The sequence below is a fragment of the Bos indicus genome, chromosome 14 (genome assembly GCF_029378745.1).
Source record: "Bos indicus isolate NIAB-ARS_2022 breed Sahiwal x Tharparkar chromosome 14, NIAB-ARS_B.indTharparkar_mat_pri_1.0, whole genome shotgun sequence".
Classification (NCBI taxonomy): Eukaryota; Metazoa; Chordata; class Mammalia; order Artiodactyla; family Bovidae; genus Bos; species Bos indicus.
In genome coordinates this window covers 24,150,615-24,174,653 of record NC_091773.1, presented here as the reverse complement: position 1 = coordinate 24,174,653, position 24,039 = coordinate 24,150,615, and the positions used below count along the sequence as shown (strand labels likewise).

General features: G+C 42.3%; 1 non-coding gene across 1 annotated transcript; it reads right to left on the bottom strand.

The window, feature by feature from the left end:
* Positions 1–15,972: 15,972 nt before the first annotated feature.
* Positions 15,973–16,078, bottom strand: LOC139187052 (U6 spliceosomal RNA). Its single transcript, XR_011570752.1, has one exon. It is a non-coding gene; the product is annotated as a U6 spliceosomal RNA (small nuclear RNA).
* Positions 16,079–24,039: the final 7,961 nt, after the last annotated feature.

Sequence of the window (24,039 nt, the reverse complement as noted above, 5' to 3'; positions counted from 1 at the left end):
TGGGCTTCATCAGACATGCACTCTAGACTTTAGGAAAACAGATTTTTCAGAAGTTCGTAAAAAGGCTGGCATGGTTCCATGGCTAGAGAGGATTATGAGGGAGTCTGGGAGGAAATACAAGAGTAGAGACAGTCCGGAAAAATGTTATTTAAAGGCACATAGAAATGAAAGTAGATATTAAACAGTCAAGAGAGAAGGGGACAGAAATAGGGATAGAGGTAGAGAGAGAAGAGAGTGGACAGAGGAGACTGATAAGGAGAGTGATGCAGAAAGGCAGTTGGGGATGGAGAACAATGCACTGGGGGAGTGGACAGCAGGCTTACATCCATCACAAGTTCTGGGAGGGTGGGTCCAGTTTGTGGAGTCCCCTCTTGGGCAGAAAGAAGGTCAGGGGAGCCTAGAGCAAGTGACAGACACAATCACACAAGACCCTCACTTCTCAGCCCCTCAGGCCCATATTCAACCCAGTGGCTGGGACTTCCCCAGTGGTCCAGTGGTTAAGACTCTGTGATTCCATGGCAGGAGACTCAGGTTCAATCCCTAGTCAGGGGTTTAAGATCCCATATGCTGTGTGGGTCAGCCAAAAAATAAATAAAGCCCAGAGGCTGTTCCCCCCGGAAGACTTCTCTGCCCACGGTGGGTATAACGTAGTGGTATGACCCCTAACTGGTGCTTCCCAAAGACCACAAACCATGGCTCCTTTCAGATGCTCACCAGGTATAGATTCAATAGAAAATAGCATCTACAGGGAATGTAAAGTCTTAGTCACTCAGTAGTGTCTGACTCTTTAAGACCCCATAAATTGTAGCCTGCCAGGCTCCTCTGTCCATGGAATTCTCCAGGCAAGAATAATGGAACGGGTTGCATTTCCTTCAACCAGGGGATCTTCCCAACCCAGGTATCAAACCCGAGTCTCCCGCATTGCAGGCAGATTCTTTACCATCCGAGCCACCAGGGAAGCCCAATACGAAGGACGTGAAATTCCATCTAAAAATGAAACTTTACAATCACAAATGTTCCCAATCAGGGGAAAGAGGTACAAGCAGCCAAAGAAATTCACATTTAGTTACACAGGAAGTTCTCAGATGATCTTAGATTTAAAATACATATACAAAAGTAGGAGGCAACATTACATAACCAAAAGCGAAGAAAAAAATGAAATACTAAATGTGGCAGAAATATTCTTTAAAAAATAGACTCAAGTAGGCAATCCAGAATGAGTCAAAAATGCTGAGAAGGACAAGAAATCAAAAAGGAAGGAGGTGGGAGGGAGGTTTAAGAGGGAGGAGACATATGTATGCCTATGGCTGATTCGTGTTGATGTATGGCAGAGACCATCACAATATTGTAAATGATTATCCTCCAATTAAAAATAAAATAAATTTTAAATATGAAGTTAATATAGAATAAAAAATTTTGATCAATAAATCAAAAATTCCAAGTAAGTTCTTTAACTTTAGATAACCCAAGAAAATTCTAGAACAGGCATTAGTTCACCTCTTCAGGTGTTCTGTAAATTTATTCCAGACCCTATGATAATCAGGGCAAGATCGAGGTATTACAATGAGTGACACTGTGTCTATTCCCATGAACCTCATTATTGAGTCTCTAAATCATGTTGGTCTCTTTGCAACCCCATGCACTGCAGTACACCAGGCTTTCCTATCCTTCACTATCTCCTGGACTTTGCTCAGATTTATTTCCACTGAATTGATGATGTTATCTAACCACCTCCTTCCAAGAGCTGCTAGTCCATACTAATAAAACTCACCAGACCATAATGTATTCATTTTCCGTGAGAGTTGTCATTATCAAGGTAAGTCGATGGGGACTTTCCTGGCAGTCCTGTGGTTTAAGACTCTGGGCTTCTACTGTAGGGGGTGGGGATTCAATCCCCGGTCAGGGAAGTAAGATCCCGCATCCTGAGTGGTGAGGCAAAAAAAGAAAGAAAAATAAAGAAGCCATTAAAAAGAGAGACAGTGAGAACATTAAAAAGAGAGAGAGAGAGGTGGATGGTTGCTCTGACCTGCTTACCACTGGAGAAAGCACCCTTGAGTCCTCTGGTTGGTGCTGCTGATGCTAAGTCACTTCAGTCGTGTCCAACTCTGTGTGACCCCATAGACGGCAGCCCACCAGGCTTCCCCTTCCTGGGATTCTCCAGGCAAGAACACTGGAGTGGGTTGCCATTTCCTTCTCCAATGCATGAAAGGGAAAAGTGAAAGTGAAGTCGCTCAGTCGTGTCCAACCCTTAGCGACCTCATGGACTGCACCCCACCAGGCTCCTCCATCCATGGGATTTTCCATGCAAGAGTACTGGAGTGGGGTGCCATTGCCTTCTCCGCTGGTTGGTGCTAGCCTGGCTCAAAGGTGGACTGTGTCCTGTTTGGAAGTCTGTTGAGCCATCGGGAGAGGGTTAATTTAGGATCCCTGTGTAGGCCATGGAGGTCATCTTCTCCCCTGTCCTGGGCCTGATTGAAATCTTAGGGCTACTCTTTCTATCCAGCTAATTTATTTCCATGGATACACTCTTTCTCCAAAAAGGGTGGAATATGATGAATTAAATTCTTTTTTAATAATCACATCAGTTCTGTCTCCCAGGAGTTAAATCCAGGACACACTGAGATTTGAGATATTCCTACCTTTGTTGGAGATGCAGTTATGATCACAAATAATTAATGACTTCTGTTTTATGTGGAGATTTAAAGTTCAAAGGGCAACTGAATTCCCAGGTTTTCAGGACTTTTCGTGCTTAAGGACACTAAGAAGAAAACTGAATAGGAGCCCTCTAGCTGCTATTGAGTACACCAAAGCCTTTGACTGTGTAGATCACAACAAACTGGAAAATTCTTCAAGAGATGGGAATATCAGGTCATCTTGCTTGCCTCCTAAGAAATCTGTAAATAGGTCAAGAAGTAACAGTTAGAACCGGACATGGAACAACAGACTGATTTCAAATTGGGAAAGGAATACGTCAAGGCTGTGTATCGTCACCTTGTTTATTTAACTTATATGCAGAGTACATCATAAGAAATACCAGTCTGGATGGAGCACAAGCTGGAATCCAGGTTGCCGGGAGAAATATCAATAACCTCAGATACACAGATGACACCACCCTTATGGCAGAAACTGAAGAGAAACTAAAGAACTACTTGATGAAAGTGAAAGAGGAGAGTGAAGGAGCTGGCTTAAAACTCAACATTCAAGAAACTAAGATCATGGCATCTGGTTCAATCCCTTCATGGCAAATAGATGAGGAATCAATGGAAACAGTGACAGACTTTATTCCTGGGGGCTCCAAAATCACTACAGGTGGAGACTGCAGCCACAAATTTAAAAGACACTTGCTGCTTCGAGTAAAAGCTATGACCAACTTGGACAGCACGTTAAAAAGCAGAGACATTACTTTGCCAGCAAAGGTCCATCTAGTCAAGGCTATGGTTTTTCCAGTAGTCATGTGTGGATGTGAGAGTTGGACCATAAAGAAAGCTGAGCACCAAAGAATTGATGCTTTTGAGCTGTGGTGTTGGAGAAGACTCTTGAGAGGCCCTTGGAATGCAAAGAGATCAAACCTTGCAGTCCAAGGTTTGGTCAGTAAAGGAAGTCAGTCCTGAATATTCATTGGAAGGACTGATGCTGAAGCTAAAACTCCAATACTTTGGCCACCTAATGCAAAGAACTGACTCATTAGAAAAGACTCTGATGCTGGAAAGATTGAAGGCAGGAGGAGAAGGGGACAACAGAGGATGAGATGGTTGGATGGCGTCACCAACTCGATGGACATGAGTTTGAGCAAGCTCCAGGAGTTGGTGATGGGCAGGAAAGCCTGGCATGGTGCAGTTCATGGGGTCCCAAAGAGTTGGACATGACTGAGTGACTAAACTGAACTGAACTGAGCTGCGCTGCTAATGTCCCCTTTTTTTTCATTGAATTTTTGTTACCTTTCTGTTAACGATGTATTTAATTTTATCTGTCAACTACTTGTTACCTGGAGAGGTGACACACATGTGACCCAGGAACACACTGGGAGACTTCCCTGTGGGCATTCTCTGAGGTTGCAACACAGACACGGTCCGCATGTCCCTTGTTTCAGTGAGGCATCTGATGTGTACTTTTTGTTTTTAATTTTTTAGGCCATGCTGTGTGGCATGAGGGATCTTTGTTACCCAGTCAGGGATCAAACCTGTGCCCCCTGCATTAAGAGAATGGGATTCTAACCACTGGACCACCAGAGAAGTACACGTCGGGGATTAACAAAAGTTGGTATTGGTATTAACAACAAAGTTGTCCGACTGTATTTATAACTCTTTGTTTTGTCTTATGGGAATTTAACCATGCCGCACTTCAGCCTTGCAACTGTATATTTATCTTTTCAAATTATCTTTTCTATATACTGTTGTGATTGAATCATGACTATTCCATTAAGTCACCAAAATTCAAATAGAAAAGTCTATCAACATAGCTGTCAGCTGTGGTTTTATTCTGTGGAAGGCTAAAAGCCATCCTATTTAATAATTTTAATTCATTTTTGCCCAAAGATCCATTTGTGATAGTTTCCTTTTAAATTTTAAGATATTGAATATTATTCTTCTGACTGATGCTATTATCTGCTGTCACGTAGATGGCGTAGCCTAGGAAACACGAAGCCAGCCCGGACCATATCATGTCTGTGCTTTCTTCTTGTTCTGTCTCTGACTTATTTTATGAAAACTGGTAAGTCACTTAGCACTTTCTGCCTACGCATCTGAAAAATAAGTTGAATCTCTATTGTCAACAAACAGTGCATGCTCTTTATCTGCTGTGCATCAATTCTGTCACTGAGGAGGCTCAGAGATGCTCTTTGCTCAGTGGAGGAAGCAATCATCAAAAGACAGAGAACAACTCAGTGGTCGATGATTTACTTCATGTCAATATATTTTCTGTACATTGTGTCTTTAGCACGATATAAATGCCAATGGCTTTTTTAATGCTGTTAAAAATGAAGATCAACTTTATTGTTTATTTCATTGGTTTTCAGACAGGTTTTGGGGAAGCCATTCATCCCTAGAGTCTGCCTGCGCTGATGCTCTGAGTCTGTTGGGTTCCCGGAGAGTGAAGGCAGGTACCTCCAGCTCCACCTTGCTCACTTCTGAATCCTTGAAAAACCCTCTCCTCCACATTTCCACGATCACTTCCTCCTATTTCCCACGTCCACAGCATCAAGGTTTTTGTCTGAAAATGATTAAAAATTATTTTCTCTCTGCATGTCTTTATTCCCCTGACCCACCTACCCTGCCCTGTTTTTCTTGAATTGCCGGGAGTCTAGATGAAGAGCATAAAATTGACTTTGGAATGTCAAATCATCATTGGTGATGATAAATGTATGCAGAAGAAATTACCAGGAGGAAAAAGAGCTTTTATTGATTGAACAAAAGCTGGAGAGAGCTGATTAAATAACTGGTTCACAATGTCCTTTCTCATTTAGCTGGAAGTTGAACTGATGTAGATTTTTTTCTTGGCACATAGTAACAGTAATTTGGGGGATAAAATGAGGTGAGGGAATCGTTTTCAAAATGTATTTATTAAACAAAGTAGGGAAAAGTGTTGTCCCTTGTTTATCTCTGTAATGTCTCTTCATCATGACCTAAGTTTAGGTGAGGATTCAAGGAATAGGTGAGGATGCCTGAAACTGAATACAGAGATGTTAAATGGGGATTCATATTAAAGGAGAGAACATCAGACTTAATGTCCTTTCCAGAAAAAACCCTCATGCACACCTCAGTGTTAACTAGAAAATTAGTTTTTTTCTCTGCTTTGTTCCCCCCATGCAGGAAAAAAAAAAACAAAAAACAACCTATATTTCTCTCATGGAAATATCAGCACTTTATGCCACTGAACTCCTACCTGTGGAAATAAAGACCACCCAACTGAGAATAAGCAAAACCTGTTAATTCAGAGTTGGCCATCCCAAGGGAGTCAATGACCATCTCTCTTGTTTCACAGAGATGCAAAACCAGGCAGAGGAGAGGCAAGCTCTATAGTGGGATGGAGCTTCAGGCCTCCCCTGGTTGGAAGTTGTAGGGAGTTGATCAGAAGTGGGGCATCCTGTATGATTGGTTTGGGATACATATTTGACTTCTTCCAATTGGTCCCAGGACTTCCCAGGTGGAGCTAGTGTTAAAGAACATGCCTGCCAATGCTGGAAACCTAAGAGATATGGGTTCAGTCCTTGGATTGGGAAGATCCCCTGGAGAAGGAAGTGGCAACCCACTCTAGTATTCTTACCTGGAGAATCCCCATGGACAGAGGAGCCTGGCAGTCTACAGCCCATAGGATTGTGAAGAGTCGGACATTACTGAGGCGACTTAGCACGCAATTGGTCCCAAGTTGGAAGTTCGAATAGTAATTATGGAAGGTATCAATGACTAATCAAGTCTTGGCCATTTGGGGCCAATTGTTACAGGGGTGATTGTTTGGCTTCCTGGATTGTTACTAGAGATAGTGGTCTGTCTTCCTACAAGTCTGTCTTGCAGATAGCAGGCTGACTCCTTGGCCTGCTTATTATAGTTATTGGATTGATTTCCTAAAATGGCTGCTTAAGATTTGAAGCCAGTGTTACATATATATATATATGTGTGTGTGTGTGTGTGTGTGTGTGTGTGTGTGTGTATGTATATATACATCCTGGCCATTGTTCATTTGCATATTCATGTTTCATAGGATGATGCTGCGTCTTTGGGGAACCATCCAGAGACCATGGGCCTGGGTTATCTGTATTCTGAAACCATTTTAAGTTCCCTGGATGACAGATGCACACAAGACATCCTTTTAACACACGACATGAGGAAGCAGACATGAAGTTTAGGCCAAAGTCCAGGGCTCAGAAAGACCACCCTATTTATTCACGCAGGTTATACTCATGGGTCAAAGTGATAAATAAAAGAGCTGAGAATGTGTTGCTACAGAAGAAGGAGAGTTAAGGACATAAAACTGGATTTTTGAATATTTAGAAAGTGATCGTTAGGGAGAAACCAAAACCAACTGAGACCAATCAGAAGAAATAACAGGGAGTAAAATTTTGTGCAAATAGAAGGAAGATCTTTCCAGATATTAGAGTTTTCTGATGATGCCAAGAAGAGCATCCTGAAGAAAGAAGTTTCTCCCCATTGGCAAGCACTAGCAGAGAGGATGGAGAAGGCAATGGCACCCCACTCCAGTATTCTTGCCTGGAAAATCCCATGGACAGAGGAGCCTGGTAGGCCACAGTCCATGGGGTCGCTGAGGGTCGGACACGACTGAGCGACTTCACTTTCACTTTTCCCTTTCATGCATTGGAGAAGGAAATGGCAACCCACTCCAGTGTTCTTGCCTGGAGAATCCCAGGGACGGGGGAGCCTGGTGGGCCGCCGTCTATGGGGTCACACAGAGTCGGACACGACTGAAGCGACTTAGCAGCAGCAGCAGCAGCAGAGAGGACCATCTACAAAGGCTGTGGTGTAGGAGGTCACACAGAGGACAAAGGGTGGCCACTGGCTCTGTGATTACAGTAATTTGAACATTAAGGCAAGTCTCACCATTTCCAGTAATTAATGAATGGGATGTTGAGGGACGAGTGGCAGTTAGGTGATGATGTAGAGTGAGTGACTGATCCATTACCAAATGAGAGATGGCAAGAGAGAAAACTGGGGAAATACATCTAACAAGAGATGACGTAAAGGGAGGAGGTAATCAGGAGAGAGAGTTAAAGGGGGACAGAGGGACTTCCCTGGTGGTCTAGTGGCTGAGACCCCATGCTCCCAATGCAGGGGGCCCAGGTTCAATCCCTGGACAGGGAACTAGATCCCACATGCAGCAACTAAAGAAACCGCATGCCACAACTGAAACCTGGTGCAGCCAAATACATGAATATATTTTTTAAAGGGAGAGAGAGAGAGAAAAAATAGAGGAAATAGAAAGAGGAAGAGGGCATGAATATGAGCAAATTGTATGAAAAAGAGAAAAAACACAACTGGAACGAGGCACTGGAAAAGTTGGTGGCTACATGGAGCTGAGGACAGAGGAGCCTGGCATGCTATATTCCATTGGGTCATAGGGTTGGACACGACTTCGTCTAAACAACAACATGGGGAACTGAACACCAGCTGCTTCTCCTTGTGAGTTCTGGATGCTTGGTCAGCTCTCACACGTAAAGGGCAGTGGGAACCAGAAGAGGTGATGCACAACCCTGACTCGTAAGCTGGCCCTTTCTGCAGGTTTCCCTTTATGTGGATTTCTGGGGAGCTACAGTTAAAGAATTCTAGAGATGATCATCATTGAAGAATTTACAAGAATTAATTTCTGGATTGAATTACTGCCATTCTGCAAACCAACTGCCTTCAGGAATTTTATTTATTCTGCTCTTACATTCCCTAATTACTCATTATTCTCCATGATGAGTTGAAAGAGGAAATGTACATTTTAGCTCTCCTATTTCAGGGTGAAATCTGAACAGGGCAGTACAGGCTGACTTAAGCAAAATGGAAGGTCAGAAAGGAAGTCCTGATGTTTTCTGTGTCTTGAGCCAGGCAGTATGCCAGACATTTTACTTACAAACATTGCTCCACTTAATCCTCTCAAACCCCCTAGGAGAGTATTATTATTCCATAATAACAGTTAAGTGGAGAAAATGAGGGTCAGTGTGGCCTGATAACTTACAAAGGTAACTTTATTTTAAATAAGCAGAACCAGGATTTAAAAGCATACTTATATGACTCTAAATTCATAGCATAGACTATCTCTAACAAACCACAAGCAAATGAACAATAATATTTATACATGTTGATGGTGAAGAATCTGCCTGCAATCCAGGAAACCCAGGTTCCATCTCTGGGCTGGGAAGATCCCCTAGAGAAGGGAATGGCTACCCACTTCATTAATCTTACCTGGAGAATTCATGGACAGTGGAGCCTTGTGGGTTACTATCCATGGGGCTGCAAGAGTTGTACACAACTGAGTGACTTTCACTTTCAACTCATACTTAGAAATAAAGCATGTTGAGTTAATGAAATATGAAATATAAATTTCATTTTGTGTTTCACTGATGAGAAATATTTTAAACTAAAACTTGGTCATATGAGCTAATGTGGATAACTAGTCACCTTCATATGGCTTTTTATAGATTTTCACAGCAAAGTCTAAATTGTTATTGAGAATCTAATATGGCAGAATATTCCATTGACATTATTTGCATTTGCTTTCTAATTTACAGATTAATCATGAAAGAGTGAAAGGGATCTTTTTCTCTGGCTGTGCATCTGATTCCTGGTAGAGATGGTCTGTTTCTTCATTTCCAAAGTGAGTTGATGATTTGGGTATTGTTTCAGGATGAAAAAAAAAAAGGTTTCTAGTCAGAGTGGACTAACTAGAAAGTCAAAAATAAGAACCTTTGTTGTAGAAAACCTAAGTCCAAGAGAAACTTAAGTGAGACTGACCCTGAATATGCTTCAAAATTCAAAGAGAGAAACAACCTCACCACTGTGAGATAGTTATTAGCTTTCACCAGACATTTTTGATTCCCTTCTGCGGCTTATGGAAAGGTTTCCTTCCTGCCCTGTGGAGTCACGTGTGGTCATGTGACTTGTCTGACCAATGACAGGTGAGTGGACGTGGTCTCTGCATTACCCTCTTCCTCCCCCTACTCTGACCAATACCTTCCTAGATGGTGGCTGCAGAAGACACTTAGGTCCTACAGGGAGGACTCTGCAGGGACAAGTGAGAAATAAATATTGTTAGTTTTAGGCTGATGAAATTGGGTTGCTACTGCAGCATAACTTAACAAATCATGATTGATAAATTCTAGAAAGTCAGATGCCCCAGCCAAGGAGATGGACAGCCACACCTGTCACTGTGTGTATTCATGGTTGTGAGTGTGTACAAATATCTCTGTCACTACCATCAAGCCACAATCGAATGAATGCTTGCTAGACTAGCCTTGGGGAATAAGAAGAATCTTATGCAGAGAATATTCAATCAAAAGCAGTAGGAGAAAAAGAATATGAAATCTAAGTAGCAACATTAATTGAAAAAAATCAATAACAGAAAACTGTCTGCAATTGTTTGTCAAATAAGTTGTGATGTTAATAGCTAATCCTGCCATTTTATAGATGAAAGAACTAAGGTTCAGAGACGCAGCCAACCTCCTAGATTCTAAATCTGGCCTCTCTTTGCTCTTTTTTCTTTTCAGATTTTTAAAAGATGTACATGCTGTTTACTGGCTCTTCTTCCTTTCTATATTGCCTTTCTGGTTTATTCCTTCTTCTTACAGAGATACAACTTTTAGCAGTTTTCTCAGTAAATATTGGTAGGCAGTAAACTTTTAACATCTTTTCATTTATTTTTTCAGTTGGTAAAGTATGTGCTTGTGCTCAGTTGCTCAGCTGTGTCCAACTCTTTGTGACCCCATGGACTATAGCCTACCAGATTCCTCTGTCCATGGGATTCTCCAGGCAAGAATACTAGAGTGGGTTGCCATTTCCTCTGCCAGGGGATCTTCCTGACCCTGGGGATTGAACCCGTGTCTCTTAGGTGTCTTGCATTGCAGGTGGATTCTTTACTGCTGAGCCACCAGGGAAGCCCTTATACAGTAGGACCTTGTTGTTAGTAGGTGATTCTTGAGAGCTGCCACCTGCAAAATTTCCTGCTATTGGTGCCACACAAGGTTTTGTTGTAATATTTATTTATTTTGACTTTGCTGGGTCTTAGTCGTGGCCTGGGGGATCTTTGATCTTCATTGTGACTTGCAGGGTCTTTTAGTTGCCGTGGGACATGAACAGTTAGCTGTGGCGTGTGGAACCTTGTTCCCTGATCAGGAATTGAACCCAGGTCCCCTGCATTGAGAGCAGAGATTCTTAGCCACTGGACCTCCAGGGAAGTCCCAAGTTTTTGATCTCCTGGAGCCCACACTTGCCTACATCACACTTGATCATGCAGCATCCTTTGGGTACCAAATGTCCTGGGACTGTTTCCTTTCCTGATCTGTCCCAAGGACTTGAGCTAAAACAGGGCTTGTCATCTTCCACCCTGGCTGGAACAGCCTGGCTGGCGGTCCATGTCAAGTTGCCGCAGTATGTACGCTTGTGTTATGTACAGGCTTTATTTGTTTTAGAAACCACTTTGACAAAAGACTTTCCCATGGTAGTATTTAAAACCACAGGAATTTGACCCTATGCCAAAAATATTAAACATAATTAGAGTAGCTCTTACATGTTTAGTATTGGGCCAAGAACATTGGGCCAAGAACAAGAATCCCCAAGGGTATTTTGACTGGAATGCCCTTCTGCACAAAAGTCATTGACACTAACGTTTTATCTGATATACTCAAAATCATTTCAATTATTAATTCCTAATTAAGACTTCCTTTTAGGGTGGGCTTTACATAAATTATCCTACATGTAACTTATGAATAATTCATAGATAAGGAAGATTTCAACAAGTGAAAAAATGAGATCGAACGGTGTTTTAGAAAGGATGATTTGTTACATTAGAGTCTATAAATTTGAAGTGTGTTAAGTGGCATTAATTTTATCTATATATGCCATGTACAGTTGGCTTCAGTCATGAAAAGCCAAAGTCGTTTTAGTTTTGAAGACTTGATAAAATCATCACAGATTAGTTTTATATTTTTATGTACTTATGTGACCTGAATTCCAATTTATTTACATGCTAATTTTATTGTTATTCCATTTTGTATTTATTTTACTGGGTTTCTCTTCCTTGGCTTCCCATGTGCTGCAGGTGGTAAAATTTCTGCCTGCCAATGCAGGAGACACAAGAGACAAGGTTAGATCCCTGGGTTGGGAAGATCCCCTGGAAGAGGAAATGGCAACCCACTCCAATATTCTTGCCTGGGAAATCCCATGGACAGAGGAGCCTGGTGAACTTCAGTCCATGGGGTTGCAAAGAGTCTGACACAACTGAGCACACACACACATTCCCCAAATGCTTGTCAATAGGCATCATGAAGTTGGAAAATTCTGATTAGATTCTTCAAAGAAGCTCCTAACTTTAGTCCTTTACCCTAGATCTCGAAGAGCTGCCGAGCAGTTGCTAAGGGAACTCCTGTATCAGGAGCATCCATTGATCAACAGCTTACCTGCTGGATCAGAAGATTCTGGGCAGAGACACATACAACAGCTTTTTTCACTCGATTTCCTAATCCTATTGGAGATGATGCTACAAGAAACTCACATTAAAGGGCCCTCTCACTGTTTAGTCTCTAAGTCATGTCCCACTCTTTTGCGAATGGACTGTAGCCCATCAGGCTTCTCTGTCCATGGTATATTCTACGCAAGAATACTGGAGTGGGTTGCCATTTCCTTCTCCAGGGGATCTTCCCAACCCATGGATCTCCTGCAGTGGCAGGCAGATTCTTTATCACTAGGCCACCAGGGAAGCCCATTAAATGGCACATCTGAGGTTTATTTAAGATTTTGAAGAATTTGATTTCTTTCATTATCTGAAAAGAAGATGCAAGTTTTTCTCACTTATGAAGATTGGTCCAGCCAGTGGGCACTTAGGTGGGCTAACTGCATTACAGTTGCTTCTGGTAGCTTGTGGGCAGCAAAGCAAACATAACGATTTTCCATCACAGAAGGCAGTGGTTGTGCCTCAGGGGAAAACGCAGATCAGAAGATCAGCTCCTCACAGCTCTCTACTTTTTAAATCATTGCCCAATTCCGAGGCAGCCCAGAAACAGAAATGATCAGCATGGAAGCTTTCTGACGTATGTCCTAGTCCCCAGATAATAGCTGTTATCTGTTTTGCAGGAAATCAAAGTTGCCCTTTAATTTCCCCTCTGGATAATACACTGATATATTTTTATCCTATAGCTTATCAGAGAATATTAATCAATTGCTGACATACATGATGACTTCAGAAGCATAAAACTCAATATATATGTAAAAGAAGGTACCAGGACTTCCCTGGTGGCCCAGTGGCCAAGACTCCAAGCTCTCAATGCAGGTGACCTGGGTTTGATCTGTATTTTTGCCTGGAGAATTCCATGGACAGAGGAGCCTGGCAGACTATAGTTCATGGGTTCACAAAGAGTCCGACAAAATCGAGTGACTAACACTTTTACTCTCAATTTTTTTTCCACTTTACAGAAAACTAGGTCCCACATCCCACAGCTAAGACCTCAGTTCAGTTCAGTTCAGCCGCTCAGTCATGTCCAACTCTTTGCGACCCCATGAATCACAGCACGCCAGGCCTCCCTGTCCATCACCAACTCCCGGAGTTCACTCAGACTCATGTCCATCAAGTCGGTGATGCCATCCAGCCATCTCATCCTCTGTCATCCCCTTCTCTTCCTGCCCCCAATCCCTCCCAGCATCAGAGTCTTTTCCAATGAGTCAACTCTTCGCATGAGGTGGCCAAAGTACTGGAGTTTCAGCTTTAGCATCATTCCTTCCAAAGAAATCCCAGGGCTGATCTCCTTCAGAATGGACTGGTTGCATCTCCTTGCAGTCCAAGGGACTCTCAAGAGTCTTCTGCAACACTACAGTTCAAAAGTATCAATTCTTCGGCGCTCAGCCTTCTTCACAGTCCAACTCTCACATCCATACATGACCACAGGAAAAACTATAGCCTTGAATAGATGGACCTTTGTTGGCAAAGTAATGTCTCTGCTTTTGAATATGCTATTTAGGTTGGTCATAACTTTCCTTCCAAGGAGTAAGCGTCTTTTAATTTCATGGCTGCAGTCACCATCTGCAGTGATTTTGGAGCCCCCCAAAATAAAGTCTGACACTGTTTCCACTATTTCCACTGTTTCCCCATCTATTTGCCATGAAGTGATGGGACCAGATGCCATGATCTTCGTTTTCTGAATGTTGAACTTTAAGCCAACTTTTTCACTTTCCTCTTTCACTTTCATCAAGAGGCTCTTTAGTTCCTCTTCAGTTTCTGCCATAAGGGTGGTGTCATCTGCATATCTGAGGTGATTGATATTTCTCCCGGCAATCTTGATTCCAGCTTGTGTTTCTTCCAGTCCAGCGTTTCTCATGATGTACTCTGCATATAAGTTAAATAAGCGGGGTGACAATATACAGCCTTGACGTACTCCTTTTCCTATTTGCAACCAGTCTGTTGTTCCATATACAGTTCTAACTGTTGCTTCCTGACCTGCATACAGATTTCTCAAGAGGCAGGTCAGGTGGTCTGGTATTCCCATCTCTTAGCACAGCCAAATAAATAAAAAATAAAATAAAAGGAGTTACCTGGTGGATAAAGAAACTTTCCTAAGTTGTGAGTTGCTTTTTCAAGGCAAAGTGAAATAAAGATAAAGAAAAAAAAATTCCCCAATGCATATGAATACTATCAGGTTGAGAATGTGACTCTCTATTTTATAGTAGTTTCCCACAGAGAAAACTCATCATGTAATTCAAATTCTTCCACTTTCACCCCAGGAAAATATTTATGTTATACCCACTCAATTTTCATGAAAAATGTGTAACTCTTTGTTGCAAAGCATGAAGGAAAGTGAAGACGGACACTTTTATTTTGAAAGAGGGCACCAAGACAGCCTAGTGCCAAATTATTTCACATCTTATTTCACAAGAAGTCCTGTCTTCAGACTTCTTGAAGTGCCAGTGTGTTAATGAAATATACCCTGTCTGCAGAATGAATGGTGTCCTTACCTTGAAATATCATGAAACTCAACCTTTACCTGGCATTGCTGAAGAATTTACCATCCGAAAGAGAGAATCTCACAAGTATCACCGAATTTTGATTCCATTTTCCTTTCTCTTTTCATCTCAATTCCTTCCTCTATGAAATTGAGTTGACTTATAATTTTCCTGTCAAGGCCTATATCTTTCAACTTCCAATGTCTCGGGCCCATAATTCCATTTGATCAAGTGATTCCCAGCTTCTAAATGTTCCGAATCACCTGTTATAAATTGACAGTTCAGAATTTGAGATGGATTTGCAGAGAGAAATAGTGTAATCAAGTGGTGCTTATTTTTCTCAACATACATTGATGACTCTTAATGTGTGAGAGTGTACAGTACTATTTAAGGTGCCCAAGAAGCTAAGTTGACAGCTGTTCCTGGAGTTTCTCCAGTTCTAGTTGAAGAATGACGCCCTGTCCAGTAGCCTCTGTGACAGCAGAAGCTGGACCCCTGGATCCCTCCACCTCTAAGACATTGATTGTGGCTCTCAAGGAAGAAGTTGGGCTATTTGGCAGGTGCACACAAACCTCCAGGGAATCCCACTGGTGAAGGTGAGCTGGGAGGAGTATAAGGACAGGACTGGGATCCTGGCTAGAGTAACCCAGTTTGCCATCCCCCTTTCCTGCCATTCCAGCTTGCTTTTGTCCTGCAAGAGTCTCTGGAAGGACAGGGTGAGTCCTCTGGCCAGAACAGGTTCTGCTCGTGCCTTCTGACCATGAACCTTCATCAGTAACGGGCTTCTCCAGGGGCTCAGCAAGTAAATAATCTGCCTGCATTGCAGGAGACTAGGGTTCGATCCCGGGGTCAGGAAGATCCCCTGGAGAAGGAAATGGCAATCCACTCCAGTATTCTTGCCTGGGAAATCCCATGGATGGAGGACCCTGGTGGGTTTTAGTCCATGGGGTCACAAAGAATTGAACATGACTGAGCGACTAACACACACTTTCACGCAGGCAGAAAGCTATTCATAAATAGAATACATTCAAATGCTTTCAAGTTAAAAGTTCCATCAGCCTTTTAGGCTTGCCCTCCAGTCTCATGCCTGAGCATATCTTAGCTGTTTGGAAATTATTGACAGCTACCTTTCAGAACAAGTGTTTTGACTTCAAGAGGCATACAAAGAACAAAGAACTTGACATCAAAATGCCACATTGCAAAATGAAGTCAAGTGTGGGGAAGAGAAATCTAATTTTGATTTAGATTATTGAATATACAAAAAAGTACAGCCCTAATTATCTACTCCTCTCCTAAGGAGCAAACTTTTTTTTCTTTTTTGGGGGGATGGTTTAAAAACATGAAACACTTCATGAATTTGGGAGTCATACTGCTGCAAAGGCCATGCTAATCTCTGTATCATTCCAATTTTAGTATATATGTTGCAATTTTTTTTTCATTTTTTTTTTTGGCAACATCCTGCAGTATACAGGATCTTAGTTCCCTGACCATGGATCAAACCAGCAACCCCTGCACTGGAAATTTGGAGTCTTCCCTTCTCCAAGGGATCTTCCCAACTCAGGGATCGAACCTAAGTCTCCTGCACTGCAAGTGGATTCCTTACTGTCTGATCACCAAATGAGGCAGCTCTCTCCTCTCTCCCATGTATTTGTTTATTTTATCATTTCTCTCTTAAAAAAAAAATGTATTTATTTACTGTTTAGCGGTGAGGGGGCTTATTTGCGATTTGAGGGATCTTCATCATGACATGTGAACTCTAAGCTGAGGCATGCATGTGGGATTTAGTTCCCTGACCAGGCATCAAACCCAGGCCCTCTTTAACTGGGAGCATGGAGTCTTACTGACTGGAACGCCAGAGAAATCCCTTCAGTTTGGATCGTGTACATTTGTTTCAGATGTTGGGCCCTATGTGAACTTAGTTTAAGAGGCCTAAGATTCAACCCCAAACTCTGAATGGAGCACAGAGTGCCCTGAAGTATGTGTGGGAGCCCCAGGGGGCCTGATGATGCATTAGTGGGAGGGGGCTTAGTCACAGCCTCTCTCCAGCCTCGTGCCACCAGCCCACACAGCCAGTGTGTTTGCTACATGTGGGGCTGCCAGGGCTCTGTGCCTCAGGGAATGCTCCCGGCTCTTCTGTTTCCTAAGCACTCCTTTCCTGCCCTGTGTCCTAAGTCACTTCTGTTGCTGCTGCTGCTAAGTCGCTCCAGTTGTGTCCGACTCTGTGCGACCCCACAGACGGCAGCCTACCAGGGTCCACCGTCCCTGGGATTCTCCAGGCAAGAACACTGGAGTGGGTTGCCATTTCCTTCTCCAATACATGAAAGTGAAAAGTGAAAGGGAAGTCGCTCAGTCCTGTCCGACTCTAGCGACCCCATGGACTGCAGCTTACAAGGCTCCTCCATCCATGGGATTTTCCAGGCAAAAGTACTGGAGTGGGGTGCCATTAAGTCCCTTCAGTTGTGTGCAACTCTTTGACTCCACAAACTGTAGCCCCCTCAGGCTCCTCTGTCCATGGGATTCTCCAGACAAGAATGCTGGAGTGGGTTGCCACGCCCTCCTCCAGAGGATCTTTGCGGCCCAGGGATCAAACTTGTGTCTTTTATGTCTCCTACATTGTCAGGCAGGTTCTTTACCACCGAGTCACCTGGGAAACCTTCCTTTCCTGAACATATACGTAATAAAGCACCAACTCCTTGTTGTCCTTTTTATTGAGAAATGAAGCACTGTATCCTTAGGCTTTATTCCAGACATAACAGGGAATACGACAAACACAGTTCAAGCAAGTCCAGAAGTATATTTGTTTAGAAAAAAAAAACACACTAGTTTTTCCAAATAATGGCTGATGGGTTCAATTACATATTGGAAAAAGTTCAAATGAGTTTTTTTTTTTTTAATAATTGAAAGGACATAGATTTGTTTGTACTTCAGGGCTTTTGTTTTTTCATCTAAGAGGTTTTCATTTTATAACTTGAACTTTAGAAATGTAGAATGTTGCCACATTCTAGAAGATTATATTTAGTGCTAACAGTAAGAGGCATTCATTAGGCCCTCAAAGCTTGCTCTGTAAATGTCTATTATGTGAGTCAGAACACACTGTTTCATGGGCAGAAAGAGTAAGATTACATGGGGAATGACTGTGTTTAGGAAGTGGAATTAAGCTGAGCAAAAGACCTTTCATTTTCCTATGGAAGTTTCTGCTAAGAATCTCCAAGGGCCTTACACATCTGAGCAGCTGCAATGAAGAAATGGATTAAAGTGCAGGCTCCCCTGTGCCTCCCTCTGCAGGGGAGAGGGGCCCCCTATAGAAACCGGGCTCCCTGTCTTTTTCCTCATCTACTCTCTCATCTCCAAACCCACAACCTCTTGTAGAACTGAGATGAGAGTTAAGACTACCTTGGAGTGGGAGGGCTTTGGTCTGAATTCTACCCACACTGTACGATAGTAGAGCCTGGGAAGACACTTAAACATTCGAAAGCCTGAGTCGCTGTCTGTACCAGGGGGATAACAGCACCCCTCTGATAGGAGCTTCGGGCTGTTCCTGGATGTCCATAAAGAAGTATCTTGGAGGAATCCCCTAGAAGTCCAGTGGTGAGGACTCTGCAGTCTCATTTCTGTGGCCAGGGCTCAATCCCTGGTCAGGGAACGAAGATCCTGCATGCCACTCAGAGCAGCCAAAATGTAAATAAATAAAATGAAAAGAATATGGTCTCTAGACAAAAAAAGAAGAAAAATATTCTTGGGCATCTGTATATACTGCAAAGAAAGAGTGCTCATAGGGCAGGTCAGTCAACAAGCTCACTGCTCATTAGCACTGTTTACAGATTCACAGTCTCCACTCAAGAATTTTGTGCATCAAAGGGGAATCTTTTCTGCTATGTGAAAGCTTATTTCCTCGTGTGAAATCTTCCATGTTGATGAAAATGAACTTTACAGAAGAGGACTATAAAACTAAGAGCGTGGGGCTGTCAGTGGGAATGAACCATACCTGCTAGAGAGCTTGTCACCTCAACTTCTGTGTTAGGTGAATAATTCAAAGTTCTGCAAAGTTATTTCTGGTCATGAGTTAAATTCTGCCTCCCAGAAATCGGCAAAGACCTTCTCAGGAGCAAATCAGAAGAAATCTCCTTGCTCTGTTGTGTTGTTGTTGTTGTTTAATCGCCTAGTCACGTCCAACTCTTTTGTGACCCCCATGGACTGTAGCCTGCTAGGCTCCTCTGCCCATGGGATTCTCCAGGCAAGAATACTGGAGTGGGTTGTCATGTCCTTCTCCAGGGGATCTTTCTGGCTGAAGGATCGAACCTTCATCCCCTACATTGGCTGGTGGATCTTTTACCGCTAAGCCACCAGGAAAGCCCTTGCTCCATTGTGTAACTGACTTCAAAATATTTACAGGTCACTTTCATATATATTATAATAATCTTCACACTCCCTATGACTTCAGAGCTTCATTTCCTGAAGTTTGCTCCACTTTCCTTTCCATCAGCTTTATCTGATATTCTAAGATGCACAGAGAGAAGAAATTTCAGTGGTCCTAGCCCAGGAAACTACCACCTCAGCGTAAGGGTGTAATAAGAGTTCTCAAGGAATCACCAACACAAGCCCTGGGAACCCTCGAGACCTTCCAGAAAATACTCTCAGGTCTGTAACTCCATGATCTGTAAATAAACCTGATCATCAAGGCTTCTTTTGTATAATTATATCGATATGTATTATGCCTATGGCCATCTACCTTCACTGTTGCCAGGAAAAGCCAATTCCGACTTCATGTTGGAACTGTTTCTTTGACTTGCTTTCCATTGCTTTTGTTATTATAATCATACAAAATGGCCTGCCTCAGAGAATCCTGCCCCTCTGACAGATTGTTGAACTAAGTTAGTGCCTTCATCCTGAACTCTGTCCACCTGTGGAAACAGGAAAGAGGAAATTGACACATTCCCTTCCTGATGTGTCTGCAAATATTGGAGGTATTTGGAAGATTAATGGCCTTTTTACTTTGTTTCTTAGGTCTTCCCTGGTGGCTCAGATGGTAAAGAATTCACCGCAATGCAGAGAACCCAGGGTCGGTCTGAGTCAGGAAGATCCCCTGGAGAAGAGGATGGCTACCTATTCTGATATTCTCGACTGGAGAATTCCATGGACAGAGGAGCTTGGCGGGCTACAGTGCATAGGGTCTCAAAGAACTGGGCATGACTTAGCGACTAAGCACAAGCACATAAAATCTAGTGTACATCTCACTCTATCTTTTACTTTGTTTCCTCACCTTCTGCATCTCTGATCTATAAAAGAACTTGGCATCCAGACCCCAGAAGATGGTTATTCTGAGACACTAGTATGCTATCTCCTCGGTCAGCCTGCTCTCCAAATAAAGTTGTATTCCTTGCCTTATCACCATTTTAACAGCATTTAACAATCCCTGGAAAATGTCATAAATAAAAAGCTCACTAGCAGTATCACTATTTCTCTACATTCACTACTTCTCACATGATATGCAAGGATTTTTCACACCCATCAATCCTCTAATTCTCTATGAACACTAACTGGATGACCTATAGTTTGATTATGATCCCTCTGGCTACCCTATGCCACAGGGTAAGGGCTCAGTCCTGTTAGGTAGTTAGAATAGGAAAAAGGAGTCCAGAATGGCAGTGGCTAAAAGACAAGGAAGGGAAAACCCCATGAAAATAGAACAAGGGAAAGTCCGAGGACTGGAGTGACGACCTCAGGTAGAACAAACAGCACTCCTGGCTAGCCCAATTTACATTGGACAGGCCCAGCGAGGAGGAGAAAAAACATGTAAAAAGAGGAGCCAAAGGGCCAGGGGTCTCTCTCACTCTCTTCTCTTTGTGTCATTTGGGTTGCATGCCCTCATGCCCTGAGGATGTATTTTCCTTTATTTTCTAAATAAAACTGAGCTGAAACACAGGAGCTGTAACACTGATCTGTCCGAGAGCTGGGACACGGTCTGTCCAAGGGTGCTTTGCTTCAAATTGTTATTGTGACAAGACAGAACTGAGGAAATTCCACACTTCCAAGACAAAAGGGTCTTTTTTTTTTTTTTTTTTTTTTTGCGGATTCCATTATGATAACATGATTGATTGACTAAATCACTGGCCAATGGGAATTGAACTCAACCTCAGCTCCTCTCCCCTTCTCAGATGCTGGAAGGGGAGAGGGATTAGGGTTCAAAACTCTAACCCTTTAAAGGGGAACCTAAGGGGCTTTGGGAAGTTTATTAACAATGAACCCAACTGTGATTGAAGGGGCTTGCCATGGGTGATGGAAGATGCTTTGTCACCTTTCTTGCCCCATTACAGAGCTACTTTGAAATCCAGGGATGAAAACCAAATATCAACACGAAAGATGCCCCTATCTCTGTCACCCTTAGGAAATTACAATGGTTTTTAGGATCTCTGGCCAGGAGGTGGGAGTGAAGACTGAGAAATGAAGTATTTCCTGCCACATCAGTAAACAAAGGATGTCACAGTCATCAGCAATTGCAGCCACCACGGAAGGTGAGCCGTAGGCCCTGAGGGGACTCAGGAAGGAAGGAACACCTGAGATCTAGCAGCCATCAGACTTCAGCCACTCCCCCCAGGGAAGCTCAGGATGTGAAAACATCTCATTCCAGATAGCTGGGATGCATACCAAAGGAATGATTTCAGTATGCCCAGACTCTTGTATCTTCCGATGCACAGAAAAGCCCTAAATTCCTTAACTCGACACCTGGTTTTCTTTAATTAACAATAATCTTTTGATGTTCAGACTATGTGCTCTTTGTGGAAAAACTTCTATATAACCTGGCTCTGCCCCTCACCTCTTCAGAGCAATTCTCTTGAGATGCTGCCTTCTGGGCTTGAAGTTCTAAAAATTCCTGCTAACTAAAATGTAACTCTCAACTTTCAGGTTGTGAATAATTTTTTAAGTGGACAAGATTGAAGTACAAAAAAAAAAAAAGATTGAAGTACATATTTCTCATTATTTCATATCACATGCATCTAATGTATAGGTACTGTTTGAAAGATAGTAATAAAGGACACGTATATCCACCCAAAATTTAATAAACGGAACAGTGCCAGTACTTGGACTTTTTTCAGTATTGCTTCATAATTTATTTCCCAATTTTTCTCAAAGGTAATTGCTGTCCTAAATTTTGTTTATCATTAACTTTCTTTTCTTTACATTTTTACCACATATGTATATGTATATATGCATCACAGACAATACACATGAATTTTTCAAATTCATATAAAAAGGTTCTTAACACCTTATGTGTTTCTATTTGAGTTACTCTTTTCTCCTCAACATAATATTTTTAGATGCATCACATGGATGTTCAGGGTTACATAGGATTCATTCTCGTATTCAATTTTTATATTAATTTAACTTTTTCCTTGCATCCAGTTATTTGCTATGATACATCATGCTAGAACCATTCTTCCATATGTGTTCTATGGTTTTTTGAGTGGTCATGCATGGATATGAGAGTTGGACTGTGAAGAAAGCTGAGCACCAAAGAATTGATGCTTTTGAACTGTGGTGTTGGAGAAGACTCTTGAGAGTCCCTTGGACTGCAAGGAAATACAACCAGTCCATTCTGAAGATCAGCCCTGAGTTTTCTTTGGAAGGAATGATGCTAAAGCTGAAACTCCAATACTTTGGCCACCACATGTGAAGAGTTGACTTACTGGAAAAGACTCTGATGCTGGGAGGGATTGGGGGCAGAAAGAGAAGGGGACGACAGAGGATGAGATGGCTGGATGGCATCACCGACTCGATGGACGTGAGTCTGAGTGAACTCTGGGAGTTGGTGATGGACAGGGAGGCCTGGCATGCTGCAATTCATGGGGTCGCAAAGAGTTGGACACGACTGAGCAACTGAACTGAACTGAACTGAGACAAGTGCAAAAGTTTCTCTAAGGAAAGTGAGCAAGGGGTGGAGTGGCTGGTTATTTTATGTTTTCATGTTCACATTTATTAAGTCATTTCACAAGGCTTTCCAAAATGATTGTATCAATTTACACTTTGAGAGCAGAGCTTAAAAGTTTCTATTCCCCTAAAATCTCGCCAGACTTCCGTGCTTTAAATTCATGCCATGTGGCCAATGTGAAATGGTATTTCAGGGTGGTTTTAATTTGGTTACTAATGAGACTGAGCCTTTGTTGATGGGTCTTTTGTGTTTCCTCTTCTGGGAAATGCCCATTAATGTGCTTTTCTAAGTTTTCAGTTGGATTGTTTATTGTTTTCCTATTAATTTTGGGAGTTCATGCATTCTCGATATTGATCTTCTGACAATTTTAAGTCTTAAAAATACCCTTTTATCCACTTTGCAGATTCTTGCAGTGTGGCATTCTCATTACAGTATAGTTTTTAATAAACAGAGATATTAATTAGCAGATACTCGAGTTTACAAATATATTCCCTGTGATGTACATTGCCCTCATTAGAAGAAAAACTCCAAGATCTGGGTTGTAAAGTTCAATTCCATCACTTAGTCGTGTCCAACTATTTATGACCCCATGGACTTTAGCATGCCAGGCTTGCCTGTCCATCACCAGCTCCCGGAGTTCACTCAAACTCATGTCCATTGAGTCAGTTATGCCATCCAACCATTTCATCCTCTGTTGACCCCTTCTCCTCTGGGCATCAATCTTTCCCAGCATCGGGGTCTTTCCAAATGAGTCAGTTCTTCCCATCAAGTGGCCAAAGTATTGGAGTTTCAGCTTCAACATCAGTCATTCCAATGAATATTCAGGACTGGTCTCCTTTAGGATGGACTGGTTTGATCTTGCAGTCCAAGGGACTCTCAAGAGTCTTCTCCAACACCACAGTTCAAAAGCATCAATTCTTCGGTACTCAGTTTTCCTTATGGTCCAACTCACATCCATACATGACTACTGGGAAAACCATAGCTTTGACTAGACAGACCTATGTTGGCAAAGTAATGTCTCTGCTTTTTAATATGCTGTCTAGGTTGGTCATAACTTTCCTTCCAAGGAGCAAGTGTCTTTTAATTTTATGGCTACAGTCACCATCTGCAGTGATTTCAGAGCCCAAAAAGGTAAAGTCTGTCACTGTTTCCACTGTTTCCCCATCTATTTGCCATGAAGTGATGGGACCAGATGCCATGATCTTAGTTTTCTGAATGTTGAGCTTTAAGCCAACTTTTCCACTCTCCTCTTTCATTTTTGTCAAGAGGTTCTTTAGTTCCTCTTCACTTTCTGCCATAAGGGTGGTATCATCTGCATATCTGAGGTGATTGCTATTTCTCCCAGCAATCTTGATTCCAGTTTGTGCTTCATCCAGTCCAGCATTTCACATGATGTATTCTGCATATAATTTAAATAAGCACGGTGACAATATATAGCCTTGACATACTCCTTTCCAAATTTGGAACCAGTCT